The sequence below is a fragment of the Chlorocebus sabaeus genome, chromosome 1, assembly GCF_047675955.1.
Source record: "Chlorocebus sabaeus isolate Y175 chromosome 1, mChlSab1.0.hap1, whole genome shotgun sequence".
Lineage (NCBI taxonomy): Eukaryota > Metazoa > Chordata > Mammalia > Primates > Cercopithecidae > Chlorocebus > Chlorocebus sabaeus.
In genome coordinates, this window is record NC_132904.1 from 121,141,644 (window position 1) to 121,169,160 (window position 27,517).

The 27,517-nt window shown below is 48.1% G+C and overlaps 1 protein-coding gene and 1 non-coding gene across 4 annotated transcripts in view; both read left to right on the forward strand.

Moving 5' to 3' along the window:
* PKNOX2 (PBX/knotted 1 homeobox 2) overlaps positions 1–27,517 on the forward strand; it is a 269,332-nt gene that overhangs the window by 108,366 nt on the left and 133,449 nt on the right. The gene's annotated exons all lie outside the window — the stretch shown is intronic.
* LOC119626689 (U6 spliceosomal RNA) lies at positions 4,983–5,088 on the forward strand. The gene has a single exon (XR_005242834.1). It is a non-coding gene; the product is annotated as a U6 spliceosomal RNA (small nuclear RNA).

A 27,517-nucleotide genomic window follows, 5' to 3' on the forward strand; every position in this document is an offset into this window, starting at 1 on the left:
CCTCCATAACACAGAGGATTTGGGCCTTGTTCTACCTAGGACTTGGAGTAAGGATTAAAGAGATGTTCTTTACGCTTTGATCGTGTCAAGTACAGAGGGCACAGGGACAGCTCTCCTACTTCGTCCAAGAGGAACAGCCTCCTTCTTTGTGAGGTTTCCCGTTCTTTATTTTTCCCACAGTCTCCTGGTGCCTTAAGCGCAGGTCCTGGTGTGAACAGGAGAGGAGCGGCAATGAATCAGTGCTTTTTTGAAGCTGTTTTCCAGAAGTGAGAGAACTGACTTCTCCGCCTGCCTCACCACACCTTGTTTCAGGCAGTGACAGAAGCAGCGTTGAGCACTTACTGTCAGGTCTGGCTGCAGCGCAGGGAGAACAACCTGCAAAGGGATGCAGCCAAAGCCCCTACTGTCACTGCCCATCACTCAAGAGCTTAAGCAGCCAGCTTCCTGCACCAGTCTTGGGTTGAAGAAAACTTGCAGTCTGCCTGCCTAAAAGCCCGCCCAGCTCCCTAGGAGTCCAGGGTGAGAGGCCGCTTGTCAGGCCCAGAGAGCCTGGCTGTGCTGGTCAGGAAGGCAGTCTGTGAATGAGCGCGCTCCCCAGGCAGGCTCAGCGTTCAGGGATGGGTGTTTACCTTTGCAGCCCACTGTGCTTCTCGCCACTTGAAATTCTCCTAAGAATCCAGAGGAGCAGCTGAAAATATCCCAGGTAATATGAAAATGAATGAAGGCTCAGCACACACAGCCCAGCTTCTGAGCAAACAGCTGAAAAGGCAGGCGGCAAAACAAGAAAAGGGAAGAATGCAAAAGGAGGATGGGCAGATGAGAAGGTGGATGGGGCGGGGGGAGGGGGGCAGGAGGAGGCGGGTCAGAGTGAGGGCTCTGGCTTGTCTTCTGTCCTGGAGATGCCTCTGCCACCCACCTCCCTATGGGGTGAGGAAAGCAATGCCAAGAAAAAGGTTCTCAACTTTGGGCTGGATGGAGAGACTTTTTGGTGGAAAGTGCCTTGTGGTCTTGTGAGTTCTATGGTATTTTTCTACAGTGAAGGGAAGTTGGAAGTCAGGGTAGGTCTGGGCACTTTGCCTTCCCAGGAGTTAGGAGGCCTGAGTTCCAGACCCAGCTGTCATGGTGTGACCTTGGGCAACACCCCATGTTTGTGAGTACAGTTTCCTTACTGGCAAAATGAGAAAATTTGACTAGATGACTTCAGGGGGATCATTTTAGCTCTAACATTCTAGAGTTTTTATTTTGTTTTGTTTTGTGTTTTACTTTTACCATAACTGACAAAGACTTGCATACATATTTGACTATTGTTGAGCTGTGCTAACCGCCTTTGGAAGCTTATCTTCCGAGGCACATGGACACGGATGGTCATGTGAGTAGGAACCAGCAGAATAAGAATCTTCTTGGATATTCTGAGTGAGGCCAGGCTGGGGCCAAAGACGTAGCTTCCTGCCAACAGCAGTGAAGGCAGGATCACACTGGCTGTGGAACCACAGGTTAGAGGTGGAGGACCTCAAATTTATTACTTAGTGTGTATTCTGTGTCTAAAGCTGTGCTAAGCACTTTGCATTTATTCTCTCATTTACTTTTATACCAATACTTTGAGCTAAGGCTTATTATTATCCCACTCTTATGCCTCAGAGCTGTAGAGTAACTTGCCCATGGTCACATAACCTGGATGTCACTCAGGCCTGAATGATGCAGGGGTCCACACTCCTAACCACTGCACCACACATACTTTCAGAACCTTATGGTCTCAGGGAAAGACGTGATGAGCCTGAAGGGTAAGGGATGTCGAGCCCCACATCCCAGCTCCCTGAGGGGTTGTGTTCCCTCCGCAGAGCACAGAACAGAGTCCCTATATATGAATCCATTGCCTCTGCTGTGCCATCCCTGTGCAGAGGAGCCCTGCCAGCTCGTATCAGACAGTAACTCATGAAACCGTGGCCTTTTGTTTTGTTTTTCACCTTTTATAAACTAGAGAACAAACTACAGCAACCATAGTGCCAAGAAGGCAGGCAAGGATGCATGAACAAGGAGCACACAGGGATGGAACGTGTCGGCTGCAGCAAGGAGGACTTGACATGGGGCTGGGGGCTGGAGCAGGCCCAGGCCAGGATGCTGGGCCATGGCCTTTGTCTACTCTCTTAGTTGCTAAGCTTCCTCATAAAATATTCTAGGACCTTGGAAGGCTGAATGGCCACCTGTGAGGAATGTTGGAATAAATGGGAACTCTTGCTGTAGGTGGAAGGTCAGATCAGGGGCGCTAGGATAACACCCAACTCCAAGAGGCTGCACATCCATGTGCATCTATTATGTGCTGATTATGAGCCCGGTGTGGTAGCAGGCCCAGTCCTGGGGTGCAGAGATAAGTAAGACAGCACATCTAGCCATAAATTGCTTCCTCCAGGCAGGCGGTCAACAAATGCTAGATGCCTACTGTGTGCAAGGCTTTATTGTAGGTTCAGGGAATAGTGCCAAACAAGACAAGGGTCCCTGCCATCAAGGATTTCATATTCTAAGTAGGGAGGAGGAGAGTGAATAAACAGGGAAGCAGACATGGAAATAAGAAAATGTTAGGTCCTGATGAATGCTGGGAAGAAGGTAAAGCAGCTTCCGGCGGGAGAATGCCTGGGCTGGGTGTTGGAGAAGGTTCTCTAAGGATGGGATATTTGTACCAAACCTGGTGGTTGAGAAAGTGACAGCCATGGGTAGATGGGAAGGAGAGCACCTCAAGCAGAAGGAAAAGCAAAAACCAAGTCTCTAGGATGGACCTGAGCCAGTGTGCCTGGGGAATGAGTAGACAAGAGGGAGGATGAAGAGAAAGGAGGTCAGGGGGGCAGAGAGGGTCTTAAGAGGCCACACAAAGGCATTTGGGTCTTACCTGTCTTGGGTAGGCCATGAGGACTGTAAGGGGGAGAGTGAGAAGAGCTAAGTGTGCTTTAGAAAGACCACTCTGGCTGCTGAGGGAGTAAAGGCGGCTGGTGGAGGCTTTGTTGGCTTAGTCTTGGCCATGGCAGTGGAGATGGAGCAGAGTTGTGGGATTCAGGTGGTTGAGAACTTCTTGATGGATTGAATGTAGTTGAGGAAAGGAAGGAACCAAGACTGATTTCTAGATTTTTGGCACTTGAATGGAGAGTTTTACTTAGATGGAGGAGGCTTGGCAGAAGGGGGTGTAGGATTTGAGGGGAGAAATTAAGAGATCTGTTTTGAATATGCCAAGCTCAGGATGCCTTTGAGACACTGAAGTAGAGGTGTTGAGTAGACAGTTGAATGCAGACGTCTGGGTGTCTGAAAAGAGGTTCAGCTGGAGACAGGGATGTGAGAGACCTGCGTGTGTAAGAAGGTCCTTAAAGCAATGGGAAAAGATCACATAGGGAGAGAGAGAGGATGCAGAAAGGGAGAGTGAAGGAGATGCTCCAGTACTTTTAGGAAATGCCAACAGAGGAGACTGAGAAGGAGTGCTTGCGAAGTACGGGAAAAACCAGAGGAGCGAAGTGTCAGGGCCTGGAGGGGAAAGTTTTTTGAGATCAGAAATTGACCTGCTGTGCCAAATGCTGCTGGGAAGTCAACATGAGGACAAAGAATTGACCATTTACTTTGGCAAGATACAGTCTTTAGTAATCTTGGTAATTAGTCATCAGTGGAGCAGTGGGTAATAAAGCCCGACTGGGGTGGGTTGAGGAGAGAATGGAAGATGGGAAAGGAGAGACAGCGAGTGTAGATGACTCCTTTGAATAGATTTACTGTGAAGGGGAGCTCCAAAAGAGGTGGAAAATGGAGGAGGGACTAGGGTTAAGGGAGAGTTTATTTAAAGGAGGATGATATGGGGGTATGTTTATATGCCAGTGGAAGTGATCCAGTTAAAGAGGGAGAAAAGTCCTTGAAATGGCACGGGAGAATGGGTTCAGAGCCCGGTGAAGGTATTGACCTTGGATGGGAGCCAGGACCCTTTTTCTATAGTAATTGCAGGATGGCATGGCCTGAGTATTTTAGTTCTGAGACAGACACAATAAAGGGCTTGTTGATGGGAAGATGGGGTAGTTCTCATCTTATAGAAATCTGTTTTCTCTATGAAATATACTGCAAGGTCATCAACTGAGAATGGGGTGGGGAGGGAGTGTAGGAGACCTGGGGAGAGAAGGAAGTGTGAGGTGTCCCCAGAGACTGGGAAATTGAATTTTCTAGGGAAATGTGGTAGGTTTTTCTGACAGAGTTGAGTGAGATTTGTGGTCATGTTTGAAGTGAGTCTAGTCAGCAAATTTGTATCATTTTTCTCTAGTAATGTTCAGCTGCTCTGGTACAGGCTCTGAATAAGTAGGTAGGATACCAGGGCGGGAGTTCTGCTAGACTAAGACAATGCAAGGAGAGCTGCAAGAAGCCCAGGTGGTTAGCATGGCAGTAGCTGAAGTGTTGGATGTTGGAATCAGAGCCAGGCAAAGAGAGAAGTGGATATATGCAGGTAGTGATGGAAACGGATCATAAAAAAATGTTTTTAATGAAGTGGGGTTGGAGAATTGCTGGAGTAAGTAGGGGTGTCAGAGTAAGCTAGGGTGGCAATGGTCAGAAAGGGGGAAGCTGGCAATGTACACTTCATGGGTGATTTAGTTAGTGGTGTGCCAAGGTCTAGGAAACAGCCACATGAGTGGAGCAAAAGCTCATGGGATGCCAATCACAGTGGGAAGAAAAAAAATAACAAAGTCCCATTGGAGCTAGGAAGGACAGCCAGTTAGAGGCCAGAGTATCAGACAGATCATCTTCATGGATTTTGGAGTTTCCAATGATGCTGGCAGAAATAATAATGGAGAAGGAGTCAGCGACCTGGGTGCTAAGGTCATCCATGAACGAGGGGGAATGTCCAGGAGGTTGGTAGTGACAGCATTTCATACGCAGGAGAGGTCATGAGGTCTGATGACAAGTGCTTCAAGTAGGTGAGCTTGGGTTCTTAAAAGAAGAAAGAGAGATGGTTTAGAAGCTGCAGTGGGGTACTCATTTCAGCAGCACACAGACCAAAACAGGAGTGACCCTGAGAAGATTCGCATGGCCCTGCACAAGGATGACGCACAAATTCATGAAGCATTCCATATTTTGTATAAAAATACAGTTAGATAGGAGGAATACGTTCTAGTGTTTGATAGTACAGTAAGGAAGTTATAGTTAACAATAAATTATTGTATATTTCAAAATAGCTAGAAGAGAAGAATTATAGCATTCCCAACACAAAGGAAAGATGAATGTTTGAGGTGATAGATATCCTAATTTTACACTGATTTGATCATTTCACATTGTGTATAGATAGCAAAATCTTACATGTACCCCCCAAATATACAGCTATTATGTATCAATACAATTTTTTTTTAAAGAAACTAGCTGGGTGTAGTTGCTCATGCCTATAATTGCAACACTTTGGGAGGCTGAGGTAGGAGGATCGCTTGAGCTCAGGAATTTGAGACCAGCCTGAGCAACATGGCAAAACCCATCTCTACAAAAATGCAAAAAGAATTAGCCAGGTGTGGCGGCCCATGCCTATAGTCTCAGCTACTCAGGAGGCTGAGGTGGGAGGATCACTTGAACCCAGGAGGTGGAGGCTGCAGTGAGCTGTGATTGCACCACTGCATGCCCACTTGGGCAACAGAGTGAGACCCTGTCAAAAAAAAAAAAAAAAAAAAAAAAAAACTGTAGTGGGAAGCAGGGAAGACACACCCACCTCCCACTTCTGAAGTATATGAGACATAAGAGACAAAGCTGTCCCCAACAGAAAGGGCTTCTGAGGAAACAAGTCCTTACGGGGAAGTCTGGGTTTCCCTTAAAGCAAGAAAGTTAAGGAGGCAGTCCGAGAGACCAGGATCTCCAGAGGGCATGGCCAAAGGCAGTGGGGGCAGCCTGGCGCTGAGTGTCTACCCAGCAGTGCATCAGCTAGGGCCCTCAGACTCCCGATGATGGCTCAGGCGAATGGGAAGCCTGATGAGCGCAGTCCTGGAGGGCACAGCAGTCTGGGACTGAGGACCTTGGGATGGCTGGGTCTTGGCTTGTGATGGAGATGGGTGCCTTCAGTTGAAGATCGAGGGAGGGGCCGACTTGCTGGATTAGTACAATTGGTGACTGAATATCGGGATGGTGGACACAGCCCACCCCAGAGGTGTTTAGCTGTTGGCATCCAGTAATGGCAGGTGAGAATCAGATCACAGGGAATGTCAAAGTAAGAAAGGCATTTAGATACCCCTTGCCAGCTCTTATTTTTCAGATGAAGAAACTGAGGCCCAGAGAGGTCAAATAACTTGTCCAAGGTCATCACGCAAATGAGTGGGAAGAATTTATTCAGAATAGAGGCAGGCATAGAGTTTGTGGATGCTGCTGGCTTAAGGCTGGGTGGAGGCGCAGGAGGCTGGCAGATGTCCGTTTTCCCCGCCTGGCTGAGCCGGGAGACCACTTGGTCTGGCTGTACCTATTCTCTCCTCATGGTCGCCATGTTTGCCCCCAACAGGTGCATGTCCCTGGCTTGGCAGGACTATTGGAAACCGGAGAGCTTAGACTCCATCCCTGTCACCCCTGTGGCACCTTGGTCAAGTGCCCTGGTACATCTGGTTTTCACATCTCCTTTGTGATTGAGGGCATGCCTGTGTGGTAACATGTAGGTGTCATGGCCGTGAGCAAGACTGTGCCTGGACCTCTCAGGGCTGGGCTGTGGTAGCTCCTAGAGGGGCTTCTGTCTGACCAAATGATTGAGTCATTTACCAAGTATCTACCCTGTACTCAGCCCTGCTTCCATGAAGATCAAAACCTAGCAGGGAACATCAGACTGGACCTGGAGACTCACATAGCAGGGAACATCAGACTGGACCTGGAGTCTCGAGACTCCTGATAAAGGAGACTCGAGAACTATTTTAATTCACTGGCCTCACATGTCAGATGAGGAAAATGAGGCTATGGCAGCACCAGAGTGAGAGCTTTACCCTGGCTGTGAACTCCTGGTCTGAAGCTGTGGCTGCTTTGCCTCACCTTGCCATTAAACTTGCAGTGTCTGCCCCACGGCCCCAGCATCTGAGGGGCATCTGGTGGGCCCCGCCAGGCTCCTTCCTACACAGCACCTCAGAAGCGGAACACAGGGGAGTCCCGGCCCCGACTCCTAGGCCAACAGCAGGCACCCAGTCTGTGGTGGTATCTGGGGGTCCCTTTTGCCACCCAGAATAGGATGCCAGTGAACATGGCCCCGATGAGCTGGCTCCTGCCTTTCAGCCCTTCTCTCCTTTCAGCCTGCGCAAGTGTTAAATACAGCATCAAATTAAGCAAAATTAAATACATTTCCATGCAGCATTTTTCTCTTGACTAAATCAAACAATGCGGTTGCCATAGCAACAGCCTCTTCTGAAAAGGTCACCTGCAAGAAACTGTGTTTTAGGTACAACTCAAGGAGATTATGGGGGATTAACTCATTTTATACATATATATTAAATATATATTTTTTTCCTTTAAAGGAACTGCTATGAAGAAATAATATCCAACTGAGCTGGAAGATACCCACAGAAAAAATTTTAAGTCCCCGATAAAGGATTTTTTTTTCCTTTTTTTTTTTTTTTTTTTTTTTAACCAGCATGCAGTGGGGTGATATCTGAAATGGCGACTCTGTTTTTACTTGGCTTTAATTAAACCTCAGTCGGGGCTGAGAAATGTGGTGAAGCGAGATAATTGCACTATTCCCAGTACAGTTTTTAAACTCCAGCTTTGATATGCACCTCGTGACAGCCTGAACCTGCACCCAGACTCCTGGGGCTGCTTGAAGCTCAGCTTATAACCACCCCTCTCAACCTGTGTGCCTCTGGGGAACAGTGTTGGGGACCTTGAATGGGAAGTGTAGGCTGGGGGAGGTGGGAGCCCTGGCCGTCTGCCCAGGGGCAAGGAGAAGCTGCACCTTCTCTAAAAAGTTCATCTCTGGCACTCAGGGGTTCTCCACTGGACTTGAGAATCCAAACGTCAGGGAAGGATGAACACAGCCAGTCTAACTCAGAAAGAGAATGGGGAGGTCTTCTCTAGCTTTTCCTGTAATTGTGAGAGGAACTGGAATGTCTCCAGGAAACCCTTACTGGATTTGAGTTAAAGCGGGCAGCCTGGTGTGGGTTCCTTTGTGAGTGTCACAGGCAGGGTGAGGGGTAATGCATGTTACTGTTCAGTGCTCTCCATCAAGAACTGGTGCAGAGTTCCCCCAGGAAAGAGGGTCTAGTTTCATACATTCGCAGGGCCCCACACGGTCTGCCCAGCCTGCCCAGCAATGGCACAGGTGTGGCAGGGCTCTGGCTTTCACGGTGCCAGGGTGATGGACATCTGTGGCTGAGGTGTATAAGGAGTATGTCTGCCCCCTTCCCACTCACCCCCTAGTTCTGCCTGCTTTCCAGGAGGCCAAGAGTCTGAGGGTGTCCAGGTGGAGGGTTCAGATATATGGGGAAACAGGAAACTGGTGACTTGAGTGACCGCGCTAGATCCTGGACACCAGATGGACAGCTTCTCTGGAACCAAAGGTGGATCACACTCCAAAGACAATCCAGAATTTGCTGGGCAGGGCTGACAGCTCTCACGTCAGGGTCTCATGTGGCTCAGCTCTGTCTGGAGCTCAGGCCACTTGCTAGGGCCATGCCTCCCCTCTGGGCCTGCAAGAGCTGGTGGCCAGCACCAGCTCAGAGCCGCCTCAGGAGGAAAGAAATTGGACCCCTGGAACGTATATGCATGATAGGGCCATGTGTAGAGCAGGCCCAGCTAACACAAATACTCTTAGAAAAATGTTCCTTCAATGCCTTCCTAGTGGCTAACCTGCTATCACGTGAAATGTCTTTCTCTTTCTGTCCTCAGATCCCCAGACTCCAGGCTCTTCTCTTAATTTATCCCAGTGCTAGACAAGGTGGGCTTGTGTGGTGCAGCAAAGAGGGAGGAACTTGCGTGATAGGCAGGCCTGGATTTGAATTCTGGCTGCCACTTACCCGTTGATTGCCTCTCTTTCCTTATTTATCAAATGGGGATAATAATAGCTACTGTCTTAAATAATAGGTCCTCACAGGGTTCTTCTGAAGACTGAATGAAATGACCTGAAAGAATGTAGCTGGATAACATAGGTGCTCAATGGATGTTTGTTGAATACTGTATTTCAGGAACATGCCTTTTGTACAAAACAAACCATGTGTTTCCTTTCCTGTAAAATCCTGCTTGCCAGCCGGGGGCCAACCACAGAGCTTAAAGAAGGAACAGCAATTTCTAGCTCTAATCCCCTAATACAATCACTGGAGGTTTTCTTGAACTCTTAAGAAAAGCAAATCTACCATTATCCAGGGAAGAATTTTATTTTTAGATCAACTCAGCCCTCTGAACTCACATGAACCTTAAAAGAAGATCCTCAAGTGCCTAGCCAAACTGGAAAGAGCTAGGAAAAGACCATCGTTCCAAGTGGAGAGGGCTGACATTCAAGTTACTCAAATCCGGCTCATTTCCCCTTTAGGACAAGGTGCAGCTGCTGCTGCCATGGCAGTGCTGATGTGGTGTCTGTCACTGAGCAGGTCTTTAGCCGTGCCGCTTTTCTTCTCTTGGGTGCCACTGCTCAGCTTGTCAGATAAGATCTCCCCAGTACCTTCAGAAGACACTTGGCAAAGAGAAGCTGTCTGCCAGCTCCAAGTCAGGGGATGTCAGTGCATAAGCTTTGGAGTCAAACAAAATTAGGTTTGAAACCAACCTCTGCCAATTTTTAGCTGCATGGCCTTGGGCTGGTTACTTCCTACTGAGAATCTTAGTTCCTGCCTGTAAAATGTGAATATTCTGTTTATCTCACAGTGTCATCATCAGCTTTAAATGAGATAATACTCATAAAGTGTTCACCACCAGGACGGGCAAGTCCCAGTCTCTCAATCTGTGGTGTCTGAGTCACCTGGAGGTGACTCTTTAAAGATCTTGTTAAAGCACAGATCGCTGGGCCCTACCTCTGGGGTTTCTGATTCAATAGGTCTGAAATGGAGCCCTGGAATTTCCATTTCGAACACGTTCCCAGGTGATGCTGCTGGTACAGGGACCACACGTTGAAAAGCACTGGTCTCTATCATCCAGCAAGGGAAATATTTGACCAAGATCCATGACATTTGAGCTTTATAGGTACCCGGCTTTGTCTACCAAAGCTTCCAAGTGGGGTGTAGAGGATCAAATTTAGACTAGTGCTGTCTGGTAAAATGCTTTGCAATGATGGAATTGTTCTATGTCTGTGCTGGCCAATTTGGTAGTCACTATTCACATGTAGTAATTGAACACTTAAAATGCATACAGCTGAAGGAATGAATTTTACATTTAAATTTCACATAGCCAGCCAGGCACACTGGCCCATGCCTGTAATCCCAGCACTTTGGGGTGCTGAAGCGGGTGGATCACTTGAGGTCAGGAGTTCGAGACCAGCCTGGGCAACATGGCAAAACCCCATCTCTACTAAAAGTACAAAAATTAGGTGGGAGTGGTGGCACATGCCTATAATCCCTGGGGAAGCTCCCTGGGGAGGCTGAGGCAGGAGAATCAATTGCTTGAGCCCAGAAGGTGGAGGTTGCCGTGAGCTGAAATCACACCACTGCGCTCCAGCCTGAGCAACAGAAGGAGATTCCATTTCAATCAATCAATCAATAAATTCCATATAGCCACATGTAGCTAATGCGTACCACCAGATAGCACAGACAAGATTCTCATAGACAGGGCTTAGTGAAGGCGTAACTATTAACCAGGGAAATGAATGGGTAAACGGGTGACACCTCAAGAACAGAGATTGGAGTCAAGACAAACATTGCAGCCACCTGCCCCTTCAGTGTGTTCCCTCTACCTGAGACCCTCTCTGGAGAATTTAGGAGCCAAGTTGAAGCTTCCCCCTCCTCTCCTATACTTCAACATCTAGGTATACTGCTCTCTGGAAGAGGCAGAAACAGTTGAAATATATGACGCGTAGGGTTTGAACATCCAAGTGGAATAAACAGTGATGGACCTCTTAGGGACAGTGGCAGGGTGGAGATGTGCCAGGGCCATGGCCTGTGTGTTTTCAGGATACAATAAAGTAAAGACGTTTGGAAGGAAGTAGAAATAGAGAGCAGTGTGATTTGTTCTGAGTTGGAAGATGGAAGAACAGAAGTGTCAGTTAAAAAGAAAACTTTTGACCCAAGACAAGGCTAGGGACAATTTGAAAGAAGGGAACTCATTCCTCTGGGTGGTGGGGAATGGGGAAGAAGGGAATCATGTTTGTGTCCAGGATAGAAAGGTGCTTGCTAATTCGAGGCATTTCTGAAAGTGGGAAATGAGTCAAGTATTATAATACCATTCAACAGTCACCCTGACAGTGTTTGTTCTAAAATATCCCATCTCACAGCAGGCCTACTTCACTTGGGAAAGTGATATAACATGGCAGTTAAGATCATTGGTTCTGAGCGTCACAAAGATGTGGCTCAAAATTAGCCATGCCACTTATAAGCTGTAGGACCTCAGGCAAATAATGTAGCCTCTCTTGCCTTGGTCTCTCCATCTGTAGATGGAAATAGTGATGGAACACACCTAAAGGGTTGTTTTGAGAATTAATGAGATAGTGGATCTCAAGTGCTTCATGTAATGCCTGGCACATGGCAAGAACTTTGTAGCGGCCATCATCTCTTATTACGGTGAATACACCACTGACTTCCCTCCTAGTCTCTGTAGCAAGTACCCCCATGGGCTGTCCCATTAGGGCAGTAGGAGGGCTCTGCCTCTGGGAGCCCTTACCTGAAAGTCTGAGAGTGTCTTATCCTGGACCCTTTGCCGAGGTAGAGGTGACCTCTCAGCCCGCTGCTCCTCAGGGGTGCGCCTTTACTCCACAACAACAACCAGGATAGATTGTGGCGCGTGTTAGCGCCAAGACACAAGAAATAGCATCGCCAGAGAACCAACTTAAGCCTGGCCTGATTTAGTACAGAGAAAATGACAGCTGCTGTGCTCGGCTGGCTTCCACCCAGCAGAAGGCTATTTTTTGCAAATAAAATGGTAAGTTGCTAATCAGAAAGATAAATTAAGAAGCATTAAGATAATGATGGTCTAATCACCGTCCACACAGAGAATTGCTAGAGTGAATATCCAGGCTACCGAGTGCTTGAGCGCATTTGGTGATTATTTGTATTATGAAGGGAATGATGAATTCCAGGCCTGGAATCAATTTAGCTTAGGAAACCCACAAGACCAGCCTCCTCAGAGAGAGGACACTAGGGACTCCTGGAGGTCACTGGGCCCCCTGCTGTCTTCCACTCCCCAGCTCTGAGCAGCCTTTCCCAAACCATTCTTGATTTCTGGCTGTTCCCCTACTGAGGTTCCCTGGCTTCTATGGGGGCACCTTTTGGTCCACCTTTTTAGATACCTAATAAGCTTCTGCTTGCTTGGGGACTGATTGGGTGGGAGGCTCTGTTCTACCTTGAGAGCAGCAGAAAGAGCCCCATCTGGGAGCAAGTTGCCACAGAGCAGAGAAGGGGATCTGGGCTTCCCTGAGCCTTTCTGTGGGCCATTGGGCAGAAATGCTGTCCCATAGCATCATGGCGCCTAGAGCAATCAAGCCGTGGAGGCTTGCTCTTCTTATCCTTTAGCTGAGAACTCAAGGCTGGGGGGGTGATTTGTCCAATATCGCAGAGACAGAGCCTGAACCAGGACTCAGGCTGGTGCTCCTACACATGGTCTGCTGCTTTGAAAAGGGCTCTGGTGCTAAACTGAGAAGGAGTGTTGAGAAAACACACCCCAGATTCCCAGTTCTCTGCTGAAGCTTCATTGAGAATACGGATATTGAAGGGTATTAGACATGAAATGGAATAAATCGAGTAGGCCCAGTTCATAGAGTCTTGACAGTTAAAGAGTTTAGATTTGATCTAATATCGGGCTATACATTATTTAACTTCTCTTAAGCTTCAGGGTAGCCTCAGCTGTATCTTCATCTGTAAAATGGGGATAATAAATGGCCTAACCTCTAGGTTTGCTATGAGGCTTAACTGAAAGCTGCATTTAAAATGCTGAGCTTCCTATCATTCCTATTACTGTGAGTAAATGCAGTGATGACAGTAGTAGAGGTGGCTAAAGCTAGATTCTAGGCAGTGGCGTGCTGGAGCCAGCTCGTGCCAGCTTGCAAGAGCTGATTGTTAAATTTTCAGAAATTTTGCAAGCCAATGGTTAAAAACAGCCATTATTAACATTAAATTACACAAATCTGCATTAAATAAATTCTATTAAAAGCAAGGTAATAAATACTCCAAGCTCACGGCCTCCTAAGCACTTCACTACCATCCATGCCCTTGAGGCTTTTCCCATCATCTCTGTAGGGTGGGAATCCTGGGTGATGGTGTGCTGCTCTGCATCTCTTCCCCCGTCACATTCAGCAACTTCACATCAGTAGCTTGACACTGGCCATGGTGAGAACGTTATTCCAGAAAGCCAACTGTTAAATATTTACCAGCCTACTACTGGTCCTGGTGTGTAGAACATAAGTGAGAGACGGGGCAGTGTGAGGCTGTGTGAAGGACCGTAAGAAAGGCCCCGGCTCAGGGCGGAACACAGAATGCACACCCCGTTCATGACGGAGGTACCTGTGGACGCACAGGAAGAAAGGAATGGGAAAAAACAGATCTGGGACCAGGGCATGGAGGCTCACAGGTAGCTTAAAAATGGCACAGTTGTAACTAAAGGAAATAAGAGGGCTTCACAAATTTGAATTCCTGAAAACTTGCATGTCAACAGAGGTTTAAAAAATCAAATCATATCCTAAAAGTATTAGGAAGCTCTCACTGAAAAATCCCATGGTAAATAATATTGTAGAGAAAAGAATCCTTTTGGAACATAAACACTTTCTCTCTGACAAAGTGAATTTGGGGTAAAAATGGATTTTTGCCCAATTTCTTCAAAGTAAGTTTTGCTAGCCTACGTAAGCCTATTGTGCCTGATGTGGGCACAGTGCAACCTCTGTCCACCCCCCTGGTTCTATGCCACCCCTTCACCACCCACTGAGGTTGCAGGGAGAAGGGGTGCTGAGCCCTCCTCCCCACTGCCAGGCCTGGTGTCACCTGCTGGGCCCTGCTGGCCCCCAGCTGTGTCACCTGCTGGGCTGGGCGGAGCAATGGCCAGAGCAGTGCTTTGCAGCCTGTTCTTCCTCCCTTGCCCCAAAGTTCCTTGTGAATCTGGGCTTGGATTCTGACTGGGAAGGACATCTGCACCCGTGGACCTTGGTCCCTTCTTGTTTCAGGTCCTGGCATTGCTATTTGGCCAGAGTCTCCCAGGCCTGACTTGATCAGAATGTGCAGGGAAGAACAGCGCATGTTGTGAGTGCGCACGCAGTGTATGGCCTTGGGTTCTTCCTGGTCTTCTCAAGAGGGAGAGCGTTGCTGATCCTTTTACCCAGGAAAACGTGCTGCACATGGGATCCTGCAGCTCACTTGATCCTCCAGCTTCTGAGGTCTCTGATGCCTGTGACTTTGCCGGCTGAGGAGGCCCTCTTTGTCTCTGACCTTTCTCATTCTCAGGCACTTGCTGTTGACAGTCTGACCATATTAATCCCCATTAGGTACATATTTTATTATCCCCATTTTGTAGATGAGGCAATTGAGGCACAAAGAGGTTCCTCAGCTTGCTTAGGGTTGCGTAGCTGGTAAGTGGTAGAACTGAGGCTCAGCTCTAGAGCTGTCTGACCCCAGAGCCCAGGCTGAACCAAAACACAGTGCTATTTAGAAGGTAGCCATTGGAAAGAAAAGTAGCAACCCTTTGGGGAGGAATCAGGTGAACCCCAGCTCCGCTAGCCTGACTTAGCAACTCTGGGAAACTCATAGCAAAGACCAAGCCCCTTCACAGAGCCACGGTGGCTGCAAACTGGGGAAAGGGTGTGCTAGCAGCCAAATGATCTAAGGTCCTTATGGAAACAGAGCCTGAGTCCTCTGTCCCATGTGGCGGGAAGGAAGGGGTGCCTAGGGCCTCACCATTTCCTCTTCCCTCTTTAGCTGGGGCAGTCACTCCCTCCCAGCTCCTTCGAAGCTTAGGCCTCAGGCAGACCCTGGAGCAACATGTGGTGTTGGGCTAGTTCCCGGCTGAGTGGGTGGGGGAGGAAAGGGGCTGGAAATTCCTGAAGACTCAGTCTTCTGGGGAACAAATGAATCTTCTTCCTCCCAGGTCTCCTCGGCAGCTGCTGAGCTGCAGAATTTATGGAAGCCCTTCACGCTTTGTGACAGACTGCTAATGAAAGAGAGGCCAGGCTTCTGCGTCTGCCTTCTTTGGTTTCTAATTTGTCCAGGGATTCTATCCCCAAGTGGGGGCAAGCGACTTGGAAGCCAGGGGGGCCCCACAGAGCCCTGCAGCCTGTCAGCAGGGCTTGGCTCGAAAGGCCCATGCTGAGGGCCACCCAGGGGGCAGAGGGCTGCTCCCAGCTCCAAGTACCTGCCAGGGATGTGAAACATGCTCTGGGATTAATGGGAACCAGATGGGCAGGACAGCCCCTCCACCTGGCCTCCACTGGAGAAACGCTCAGATTTCTGGCATTGTGTTGAAGCTTTTCTTAGGAGTTCTCTGAGACTGTTTTTGTGCTCCAGGCCACATGCCCGGGAACAGAAGCCGGGAGTCCTGGACCTTTCTGTCCAAATGAAAAGATGAGGAAATTAGGAGGGGCCTTAGAGCTTGCACCATGTGAGGGTTTTCAACACAGGCTGCACGTGAGCATCACTGGGGAGCTTTTGAAAACTACCTGGGCCTGAGCCTCCGCGAGACCACGATGTAAAAATCACTTGGGAAGGGGTCCAGGCGTTGTTTTATTTGAAAAGCTTCCCAGATGTTCTGATGTGCTGCCCAGGTTGAGAACCACTGAACTCTTCTCCATCACAAACACTTCCGGAGTGAGGCCGCAGTCAGCCCGAGGTCACACAGTGAGAACTGAAGACCCTGTCTCCAGCTCCCAGCTACAGCTTGTTCTCCCACACATTCTTTCGTGTCCTCATGGCCCATCGGACCGGCAAAGCGCCAGTTACAGGTCGTAGTCACCCTTTTATGTCTGCCTTTTCTATTTTCCTTGCCAATTTGAGGCCCTCCCCTCCTCGGAACCAGCATAGGCACATCTCCTGTAGGAAGCACTGCTGACCACTGCAGCGACTCTGGCTTCTCACGTTGTGCACCATCCCCAGCCTTGCTACTCCAAGTGTGGCCTGAGGACCAGTGGGACCCGCATCATTGGGAAGATTGTGAGAAATGCCTTAGCTTGTCTCCACTCAACCCAGACCTCCTGAATCTGAATCTGCATTTCAGTGAGAGCCCCAGGTGCTTTGTATGTATCTCATAGCTGGAGAAGCACTGATATTTGTTGTGAAACACACACGCTCTATCAGATTCGTTTGTGTAGATTCTGTCTCCGCGGTAAAATCGCCTTCTTGAGAAAGGGGACCATGTCTTGTGTGTCTTGCACATAACATATAACAACATAGCACAGTGCAAAGCACTAGCAGGTGCCTTTTACCAGTTCATTGGCCTGAGACAATCTCTCACAGCTGCTGCGGTGTAGAAATCTCCAGAGGATGGGCAGTGTCAGGAAATCCTCGGCCTTCAAGCTGAACCCATAGTAGACCGGGGCCCTGTTGACCAGGGGAAATCTCTTAGCTCCCAGGTGGGAGACTCCACAGTGGAATGAGACCCAGAATGGGGAGAAGGAGATGAGCCTCCCCTCATGACTGACTCCATGCCATGTGCTATAGTAGGATACTGCTCTCTTCCCACCTCCACCACTGTGATCTGGGTAGACAACGCAACATTGTCCTTCAGTTTTCTCCAAAATGGGAATGAAAGTATCAACTCCACAAGCCTTCTGAGGTCACTTTGAATTTTGGGCATCTAGAAGGTATTCAGTAAATGCTTTGAATGAGGATCAAGGGAGAGCATGGGTGCACTTTGCTACCTGTAACCTTCTTTATATATCAGGTCATTTACTTATTCTTCCCTTTCCAGTTTTTTGGATGAGCAAACAGAGACTTCACTGTCATCCGTGAACTTCAGGCTGTGGGTCAGATTTGACCAAACAGTTGCCCCTGGAGTTGCAGCTGGAGTCTCCGTGGAGGAAGAGATTACTCCTAAAAACAAACAAACAAAAAAACCAAAAAACAAAAAGCAAATGTTACCAGGCCAGAGCAAGGATATAGCCCAGCCAGGTCCTGATGGAAGAGGAGATAAAGGTGGGACAGAAGACTGGAGCCTTAAATCACTGTTCTAAACTAAAATTGCTGCTCACCACTGGCGTGTCACTCGGTGCTCATTAATGGTGTAAGTACCTTCACCAGAGGCCCGTGCAGCCTGGAGGCTTCATCCTTTGCCCAATAACTGTTCATCAGCCCACAGCAGCAGCACCAGCCCTGTGAGGGCTGGGTCTTTCCTGGCAACCACAATCTGTTTCTATTTCATCTAAAAAAAATAAAATGGATAGGATGTTGTATTCACTCCCACCCCCAGCATGAAAGAGTGGAGGATCAGAGCTCCTTCCCAGCCCCAGCCCCACCTCCTGTGAAAAATTAACCAGCTGCGCTGAGTGAATGAATCCCTAAAGGGGAATGAGGTCTCTGATGTGAGCTGGGCTGGGTTCGGGGAGCTCCAAAAATCCTCCTGGTCATTAATTCTCCAGCCCCTGGATCCCTGGAGCAGCCGCGGACAGGTGTTACAGCATGCTAATTGGCCACCCCTCAAAGCCAGCTCTGCCTAGCAACTGGTGGAGCGGAGACGGCCCTGGTCAGGTTTTTGATGTGATGCAAGTTCTGTGTGCTTTGGGGGAAATGGAGTGGCTTGAAGCACACTTTTTGTTTACTTCTGTCTCCATCTACTCTTCTGTGGGCTTCCCAAAGACAGAGACTGAGGGTTTTTTGCATCTGAATCAGAGTACCCTCTAGATCAGACACAGCAGTGACTGTAATAAGGGAATGAATACATGGGTGAGTGAGTGAGGGCTTGACTGCGATCCAAGAGTCTACTCCACAAGCTCGGTTCAGGCCTTGGGACACTATTCACTTGTTCATTCAGTCAGTCAATAAACATTCATTACGCAGCTTGGTCATGAGGAGCGTGCAGTTCATTCATTCTTTAGTCTCAGTCATACATTCATTCAACAAACACCACGTCCTGGGCCTTGTCCTAGTGTCAGGAATAGAGATGAAAATGCTCATTCTCTGCCCTCAGGATGCTCACAGTGTGGTGAAGAAATGGGTCAGTAACTTGAAAATAACAAGATGCCTGTGGTAACAGCCTTGAGAGTGGATGCCTGAGGTTCTGTGGGAGCCAGAGGAGAGCACCCAGCTCCACTGAGGAGACAGAGCAGGGTGTCATATGGGGGCTGCAGATATGACACAAGGGTGAGTAGGAGCTAACCAGGAGAAGCTGATAGGAGAAGAGTGTTTCCGGCAGAGGGAGCAGAGACAGACGCAGGACTACGCCCCGATACCATGTCACGGCAGTGGCAGAGGCAGAACACCAAGGGGGCGTTTTCCCACTTCTTGCCCTGAGCTGCCCCGTTTTTCCCAGACCCAGCTCTGGCAGGCTGGTCCTGGAGAAGAATAGGGGACAGGGTCACAAGACTTCAATCAATTGTCATTGCTCTCTGGACCTCACTTTCCTTGCGTGTAAAGTTGGAGGCAGATGAGTAGACCCTAAGAATCACTGCTCCCCATGCTGCAGGTTTGCAACGGTCCTTCTCTCAGCAGCTGGCTGGGTACCTTGGGGAGCGGTATGGAAAGCCAGTCTCACTAGACTTTATTCTAATGCTCCTCAGCTCTGAACTCATCCCCTTCTTTCCACTCCAGGCCAGGCAGGCAGGCTCGAGTGTGCTATGTGAGCTCCCAGGACAGAGGTGCACAGAAGTCTGTCTCCTAGAGCACAGACTGAGTCATCTTCTTAAATCTTAGGCTAGCCACTGTGCAAAACAGCTTGGTGGTTCCTCCAAAACTGAAACATAGAATTACCATTTGAGCCAGCAATCTCACTCCTACATATAATCCCCAAAGAATCAAAACTAGGGACCCAAACAGATATTTGTACACCCATATTCATAGCATCATTATTCATGGTAGCCAAAAGGCAGAAACACCTCAAGTACTCATCAACTGATAAATGGGTAAAGGAAATGAGGTGTATCCCTACAGTGGAATATTACTCAACCATCAAAAGGAATGGAGTTTTGAAATATGCTACAGCATGGATGAACCTTAAAAACATGTGTTAAGTGAAAGAGAACAGACAAAAAAGGACAAATACTGTATAATTCCACTTACATGAAATATCTAGAATAGACAAATTATAGAGAAGAAAGTAGATAAAGGTTACTAAGGGCTGGGAGGAGGTAGAGATGGGGAATTACTGATTTAAAGGATGAAGAGTTTCTGTTTGGGGTGATGGAAAAGTTTTGAGAAGAGATAGTGGTGATGATTGCATAATAGTCTGAATGTAATTATGGCACTGAATTGTACGTTTAGTGGTTAAAATGGCATATTTTATGTCATGGACATGGTACCACAATTTTAAAAAATCCTAGGTTAGCTTGTGCAGAAGACCCACCAATCATACTTCATCTAATAGCCGCTCTCCGGTCCGCCTCCCCAGCAGGCCTTTCTCCCCTACTTAGGTCGTCTCTCAGCATTGAGTTCTGCCAGACTGGTGTGTTTCATTTTTGTTTTTATTTCCTGCATCTGCATCTGCTGCCACCAGAATCTATTATTGCTCTCTGGGGCTTGTGCCCCTGACAGCGATTATTTGTACATGTAAATCAGAAAGTCAGGGACAAAGCTTTAATGACAGTCTTTTTGGAGTGGCGGTGGCAGCAGCAGGAGACGAGCCAGTGCCAGTCCTCACTGGGTTCCCTCTGGTGTGATGCTGGATGGGGTGGGGGTGAGGGGGCTGACCCTATCTGGTCCAGGTTTGGGGAACTCTTTCCGGAAGTAATGTTGATACTGGGTTCTGGGGGCGCTGCCTCTGTTTCCTTCAAAGGCAAGATCCATTCGTGTATCCTCAGCTCCTGCTACAAGGCTGGGTTCCTAGTGGGTGCTTCATTGAAGACTGATGGAATGGGGCAGGTCTAGCCATGCGTGGGAAGGCAGCTTTCATTCGTGAGGCCGGCCGCAGCTACCCCTTCGTTTCTCTCTTCCCTTTACTGTCTATCGGGGACATTATAGTCCTAGAGAGAAGGCTGAGGTTTCCCTCAGACCATGTCCACATTGCCCTATACCTGAGAAGTGCTTGCCCTAAAACAGAGTAAGTACCACCTTTCAAGACCGGAGATATTCATCCCCTCTTGACGTGCATGTACAGTGTGGAAGTGGGGGTCCCGGAGAACCAGAACCCACAAAGTGGGAGGCTGTGCATGTAATTTGCTTGGTGTTTTGCAGGGAGCGTTGCAGTCAGCCTAGACCACCTAACCTTGTTCACAGGCCAACTCCAAAGGGAAAAAGCAAGACGCCAAACAGCGTGGTACAGTGTGCTGCCATTTATATCAATAATGCTTGTATATGCATAGAATCTCCCTGGGAGGCAGATATACAGATTATAACAGTAATTGCCTCTGGGGGTGGGGTGGACAAATGAGGGATTCAGGGTTACAAGTAGAAATATCTACACGCACACACACATACACATACATATACAAATATATACATATATATCTATAATCCATACTGATTAAGTCCTGTACCATATGCTTTTAATAACTTAATCACAGAACAAATTGTAATTTTTTTACGCAAACCCTTGTATGTGGGCAGGTGGATGACTAATGGGACAAGCGGGTGAAATGTAGCTCTCCCTACCTCTGATTTCTTAGTGTTTTTCAGAAGGAGGTTGGAGAAGCAGAGAGTGGTTCTCTTGTCCCTGGGGAGCTCACCGCAATGTTAGATGTTATCTGAATTTCTTTCTTGGGACGAGATCTTCCTTTTTCAATAGTCTGTTTCCTTGTCCTTTGTCTGAACTGACAGACACCCCAGGTCTTGCATGTGGCAGCCTTGTCATCTAACCCTCTGGGCATCTAAGTGGTTATTGCTTGGGCTTTCCAGAAGACATCCCCGTTTGTCTTTACAAATCTTGTCTCTTTAAACTCAGGGAAGAATCAGGCCTCGTTGATGATCAGCCTCATGTGAAGTTCCTTTTTGTTGGAGTAGTTGACACTCACAGACACAGTCACACACACACATACACTCACACACACTCACACTCACACACACTTTATCCCTGGGGAAATGCAACATCTCCCATCTCGCTCTTACTGCTTACTCAAATGTCTTCAAAATGGCCGTAGATATTACCTTTAATCTTATTTCTCGCAACATTGATTGAAGGAGGAAAAAAAAATCCAGAATGCTTTGGAACATTTTTGAGCAATGAAAAACTGTGTTAGGAAGGAAGTCTCAACTGAACTCTGCTGTAGACTGCCACTAATGTTATAATAATATTCTACTCAAATAACAAAACTTCCTAACATCACTATTCTGTTTAACTTGTCATTTCAGACTATTATTTCCATGTTAACTATAGGAAATTAACACATTACGCAGAAACACAAATGATTTCTGCTAGAAGTTGTTTTCCATATTCCTGTTAAGGAACCCGTTGTTATTGTGTTTTCGTTTCCACAAGTATTTAGGGGGTATCTCCTCTGGAACACCCAGAAGCCTGAGGAAAGCCCCCCATCTTATGGAGCTTGATGAAAAGGCATGAACCAAAGCTGGAAAAGACATTCTATAGCTAGGTGGCCAGAAGAGAGGTACAGAGAGGAACCCAATTCCGCATGAAAAGAAAGGAGAAGTCAGTACTGAATAGAGAAGCTGGGAGAAGTCAGGCTTGGAGAACTTGGAATCGGGTTGTAGAGGATTTAGGGAGGTGGGAGTAGGGGACAGGGTTGGGTGGAGAGGCAGCATGCAGGGCATTGCCAGTGAGTAGACAACATGAGTCAGCCCTCCACAGTGGAAAGATTAGTGTGCACAGGGACACAGTGTGGCGAGATGGAAAAGGTGTGGGCTTGGAAGTAAAAAGGCCTGAGCATCAGCCCCCAGTCTGCTCCTCATTAGCTCCATGACTTCCAGTAGTCAGGCTTATGAAGAGTCCACTTCTTCATCTGCAATATGAACAGGTTAATATCTACCATGCAAGGCTGTTGTACAGATTACAGGAGATAAAAAACAGCACAAAGTAGATGCCAACAATTGCTAGATCCCTTCACCACCTGCCTCGCATGGAGTATTGGGGCTTTCTGAGAGCGAAGGGTGAGGCATGACTGTGGAGCCGAGTAAACACCAGGCGGAGGAACTGGAACTCGGCCTTGTTAGATATAAGAACCCACTTGGAGTTTTTGAACAGAAAAGTGAACTAGTCAGGGTCATGCTTTAGCCGGGTCAGTTTGGTGGCCTCCTGGAGGGCTGGCCGGACAGTGAAGGTAGAGGCAGGGACACAGTGTGGTGCTGCAGACATTCAGCTATGAGACATAAAGGAACATTTCATATATATACACACGTATATGAGAGGAGGAACGAACCAAAGATGAACCTAGGGCTTGGAACCAGAGTGCTGGGACAACCGTGATGCCCCTGACAACAATGAACAAGGCAGCCTAAAAAGTTGAAGGAGGGGGAAGGTACTGGTACAGTTGGAACATGAGGTGACAGCTGGGTATCCAAAGGAAATGTCCAGTTGAGATCAAAGTCCTTGAGAGAGTGGTCAGCTCTAGGCATATAGATTTGAGAGTCAAGCATTCATGTGGATCAAATCTATGTATTGCCCACGTGTGTGTGTGCATGTGTCCATACACGTGTACGCCTGTGTGTTCCTGTGCGAGTGTGTGTGTGTGCCTGTGCACATGTACCACTCTCAGAGCCGGAGAGCAGAGTGAGGGCTCAGGAGCGGCCTTTGCTGGATTCCTGTGGTTGAAGGATGAGGGCACAATGAAGTGGAGGACACAGCGGGAGAGGAGAGCAGCTGCAAGGAAGCTTGGGGGTGTCACCAGAATAGGGTAGACCCTAGTGTCAGATGTGATCTTCAGTGAAAGGACAAGGAGGCCTCAGACGGGGTCACGGGATTTGGCAAGGAGGTGGCCTTCGAAGAGGGCAGTTTCAGAACTGGGGCCTGCATGGACTGCCCCCATGCTGACCACCCATAGCCTTTCTCGTCTGTACCGTTTCGGCATCTGCTGGTCTATTCTTTCATAGACAGCTATCTTCTGTCTTCCCTCCTTCCGTACCGCCGGTAGCTCGCCCCCGTTCAATATGTTAAAAGCTCTTCAAGAATGTTCTTCTGTCCTCTCTGCCCCACAGCACGTGGAAGGCAGCCTTTCCATCTCAGTAAAGGGCAAATCCATACTTCCAGTTGCTCGGGTTAAATAAGGTGGGGTCCCCTGACTCCTCTCTTTCTCTCACACTCTCCACCCATGGTGTCTTCAGAAATCTCGCCAGACCCAGCTTCTTTCCCCATCACTGTTTCCACCCTGGCCCCAGTCCCACTGTCTCCTGCCTGGATTATTGCAAGAGCCTCCTGACTTCTTCCCTTCTTCCCTTCTTCCCACCTTTTTTTTTTTTCTTTTTCAGTCTGTGCTCAACCCAGCAGCCAGTTTCCATTTAAAATGAAAATCAGATCCTGCCACTTCTCTGCTCAAAAACCGCCAGTGTCTTTCCCTGTCATTCAGAATGAACACTCAAAGTCTACTCCATGGTCTGCCGGCCCTACCCAGTCTAGATCCCACCAGTTCAGCCACGTCTGCAGCTCACTCTGTTCCAGTCGCACTGGCCTCCTTGCTGTGCACCTAACACATGATCCCACCTGGGGCACTCTTCCTCCACATGCCCACATTGGTCACCTCAAGTCTCTGTTCAACTGTCATCTCATCATCAAGGTCACCTGACGACTACCTTACACAGAAGAGCGAGCCCCTCTCCCTCCCTGACTCCTGGGCTCTCGATCCCTTTAATTCTGGTTTATTGTTCTGCATGCATCTCATCTCCATGCCGCATATGCTATGCATGTACTTATTTATTTATTTATTTATTTATTTATTTATTTATTTTTATTTTTTGAGACGGAGTCTCGCTCCATCACCAGGCTGGAGTGCAATGACGCGATCTTGCCTCACTGCAACCTCTGCCTCCTGGGTTCAAGCGATTCTCTTGCCTCAGCCTTCCAAGTAGCTGGGACTACAGGTGCACACCACCATGCCCAGATAATTTTTGTATTTTTAGTAGAGACAGGATTTCACCATGTTGGCCAGGATAGTCTCAATTGCTTGACCATGTGATCCACCCACCTCGGCCTCCCAAAGTGCTGGGATTACTGGCGTGAGCCACCGCGCCCAGCCATTTATTTATTATCTATCTCGCCCAATGAGAAGTTGTCCGATGAAGATAGGGAATTTGTTTTGTTCACTGCTTTAAACCCAGTGCCTACAACAATGCCTGGCACATAGCAGGTGATGAATAAATATGAGTTAAATGAGAGAGAAAAGAAACTAACATTTACAGGATGCTTACATGCTAAGTTGTGCCATAGCATCTGCACTTGTGTCAGTTACTTTTCACAACAATCCATAGAGTATTATTCTTCCCATTATACAGATGAGGAAACTAATAAGTAGAGATATAGATTAATATTTACATATTTAAACTGAGAGTTCAGAATGGAGGCAGGTAGCAGGGAGTGAGTAGATCATTTGACCTCAATTTGTTCTCATTCACCGATCCATAAAATATTTATTAACCACCTGAGTATGCCAGGCCTTCTGCTCATTTCTGGGGATCTACAATTGAATAGAAAATAATTCTTGATCTCCAGTCTAGTGGTGGCAACAGCCATTTAAACAAAAGCTTAGAGCCATGTGCTATATACTAGAAGTAGGAACTCATTAGTCTGAGAGCAGGAGTAGGAAAGTGCTTCGTTCTGGAGAAATCAGAGAAGGCTTCCTGGAGGAGGTAACATTTGAGATGACTCTTTGTGAATGAGTGCTGTGCATTTAAGGAAACTGGCTGTTCCTGGAAGGATGAAGACTAAGCTCTTGTGTTTGGTGTATGGGCCCTTCACCTTCCTCACCAGCCTCATCTATGGCCAGCCCTTCGTCATAAACACAGACTTCTCATTACATCCTGCATGCATTATGCTATTTCCTGCCCTTGCAAATGCTGTTTCCTCTGTCTGGAACACAGTCTCTCTTCCCGCACACCATTTTTATTCCTTGAGGCTCAGCTCAGCGTCATCTCCTCCCCAGGATGAGTCTGGTGCCCATCTTTGAGCCTCATATCACCCTTTCCAGAGATTAGCTCATTGTCACATTTCCATAACTCCCTGCAAACCATAACCCTTCTGAGGACAGTCTTAATCACCTTTGTTCTTGCTGGTGGGTGACATCATGGGACCTGTCATATAATGAACAATGAACATACAACTGATGGTCCAAACTGAGCCTGTGCTAGAGAGGAAAAGAGGACCTTCGGAGCTTGGGAAGACCCAGGCACACTGAGGGCACTGGGCAAGCAGTAGGTTGAGTAGGCCAGGCTGAATAAGCTAGAGTGGGAGCTCTGGTCCCTCAGAAGGTGGCGTTAAGGAAACAGGCAGAGGTTGTTGGTTACCCCTGGGGTTGTGGAGGTTCAGACAGGGGAAGATGAAGGGCCTCGCATAGGATGCTCTTAAAGCTGGGCATTGGGAGAGCTGGAAAAGCCAAGCATCCCACTGAGTGACAACCTTTGTGGCCACCTTGTGTATGTGTCACCGGGGATGGAGGCCCACACAGGGTACCCTGGAAGCTGCACGTTTGTCACAGGTTTGCGGGAGCCTTACCTGCTCCCTCCCTGCACACCTGGGCTGGCTCGCCCCTCAGCCTGGCCACCAGAGTGCAGGGTTTTCTAAAACTGGACTGAGCTCCAAAGCAACAGCCCTGACTCTGGGGTGGGTGAAGCAGAACCTCAGCTTCCCTCCGTGTTCCCTCAGCTCCCCAGGAGCATTTATTTAGCCTGAACTGTGCACAGACAGGCCTCCAGGCCCCCAGTTCTGAGCAGCTGAAAGGCCAGCCCTTAGCACAGTAACAGGGACCAGACAAATACGTGGGATGAATGAATGAATGAATGAATGGATGGATGGATGGATGGATAAATGAATGAATGAATGAATGGATGGATGGATGGATAAATGAATGAATGAATGGATGGATGGATGGATGGATAAATGAATGAATGGATGGATGGATGGATGAATGAATGAATGGATGGATGGATGGATGGATAAATGAATGAATGAATGGATGGATGGATGGATGGATAAATGAATGAATGAATGAATGGATGGATGGATGGATGGATAAATGAATGAATGAATGAATGGATGGATGGATGGATGGATGGATGGATGAATGAATGAATGAATGGATGGATGGATGGATAAATGAATGAATGAATGGATGGATGGATGGATGGATAAATGAATGAATGAATGAATGAATGAATGAATGGATGGATGGATGGATGGATGGATAAATGAATGAATGAATGAATGCAGCCTACACTGCTGCAAGGCTGTCAGAAGAAGCCAAACAGTAGCCTCAGACTTTGGTTCCTGAACTCGACGTATTCCCAGGGTCTCCACAACCCATGTGGCACATTTGTAGGGCAGGTCTTCTTTGTCCCTTTCTTGTTCTAACCTGACCATTGGTTATCATGTCAGGAGTCCAAGAGACCCCTGTCACCTTCCTCCAGATCATGCCCTGTGTTAGGCTATTGTTGCATTGCTATCAAGAAGTACCTAAGGCTGGGTAATTTATAAAGAAAGAGGTGTATTTGGCTCACAGTTCTGCAGGCTGTACAAGCATGGTGCCAGCATCTGCTGGGCTTTGGGGGAGGCCTCTGGGAGCTTTTACGCTTGGTGGGAGGCAAAGGGGGAGCAGGCATGTCACCTGGCAAGAGCAGGAGCAATAGAGATCAGGGAGGTGCCACACACTTTTACACAAGCAGCTCTTGAGTGAACTACCAGAGTGAGAACTCACTCATTCCCATGGGGAGAGCACCAAGCCGTTCATGAGGAATCCACCTCCACGACCTGAACACCTCCCGCCTGGCCCCACCTCCAACACTGGGGTTACATTTCAACATGAGATTTGGAAGGGACAAACATCCACACTAGGTCACACTCTAAGCCCAGCTGTGGTCTGAGGGTGTAACTGCCTCGCCTCCCTAGACACGAGATGAGGAGCCAGGTACATGAGCCCCTCAGCTGCCTCGGTGGGGAAATGGAGAGCTGACCAAGGCCAGGGAAGGGCAGAGTGGCAGAGGAAGCTGTGTTCTGGGTATCGGGAGAGGTGGGTTTGGACACTGGCAGCGCCACTACTCCTGACCTTAGACAAGCCATTGGCATCTCCGAGCCTCAACATACTTGTTGGTTTAATGGGGTTAATTATATCTGCCACGTTGGTCTCAAAGATTGTTGGGAAACTGGTAGACGCCTGAAGTTGTTTTCCCGAGGTCCTCTTTCTTACCCAATTTGGATTGGGTGAGGGTTGGGGATA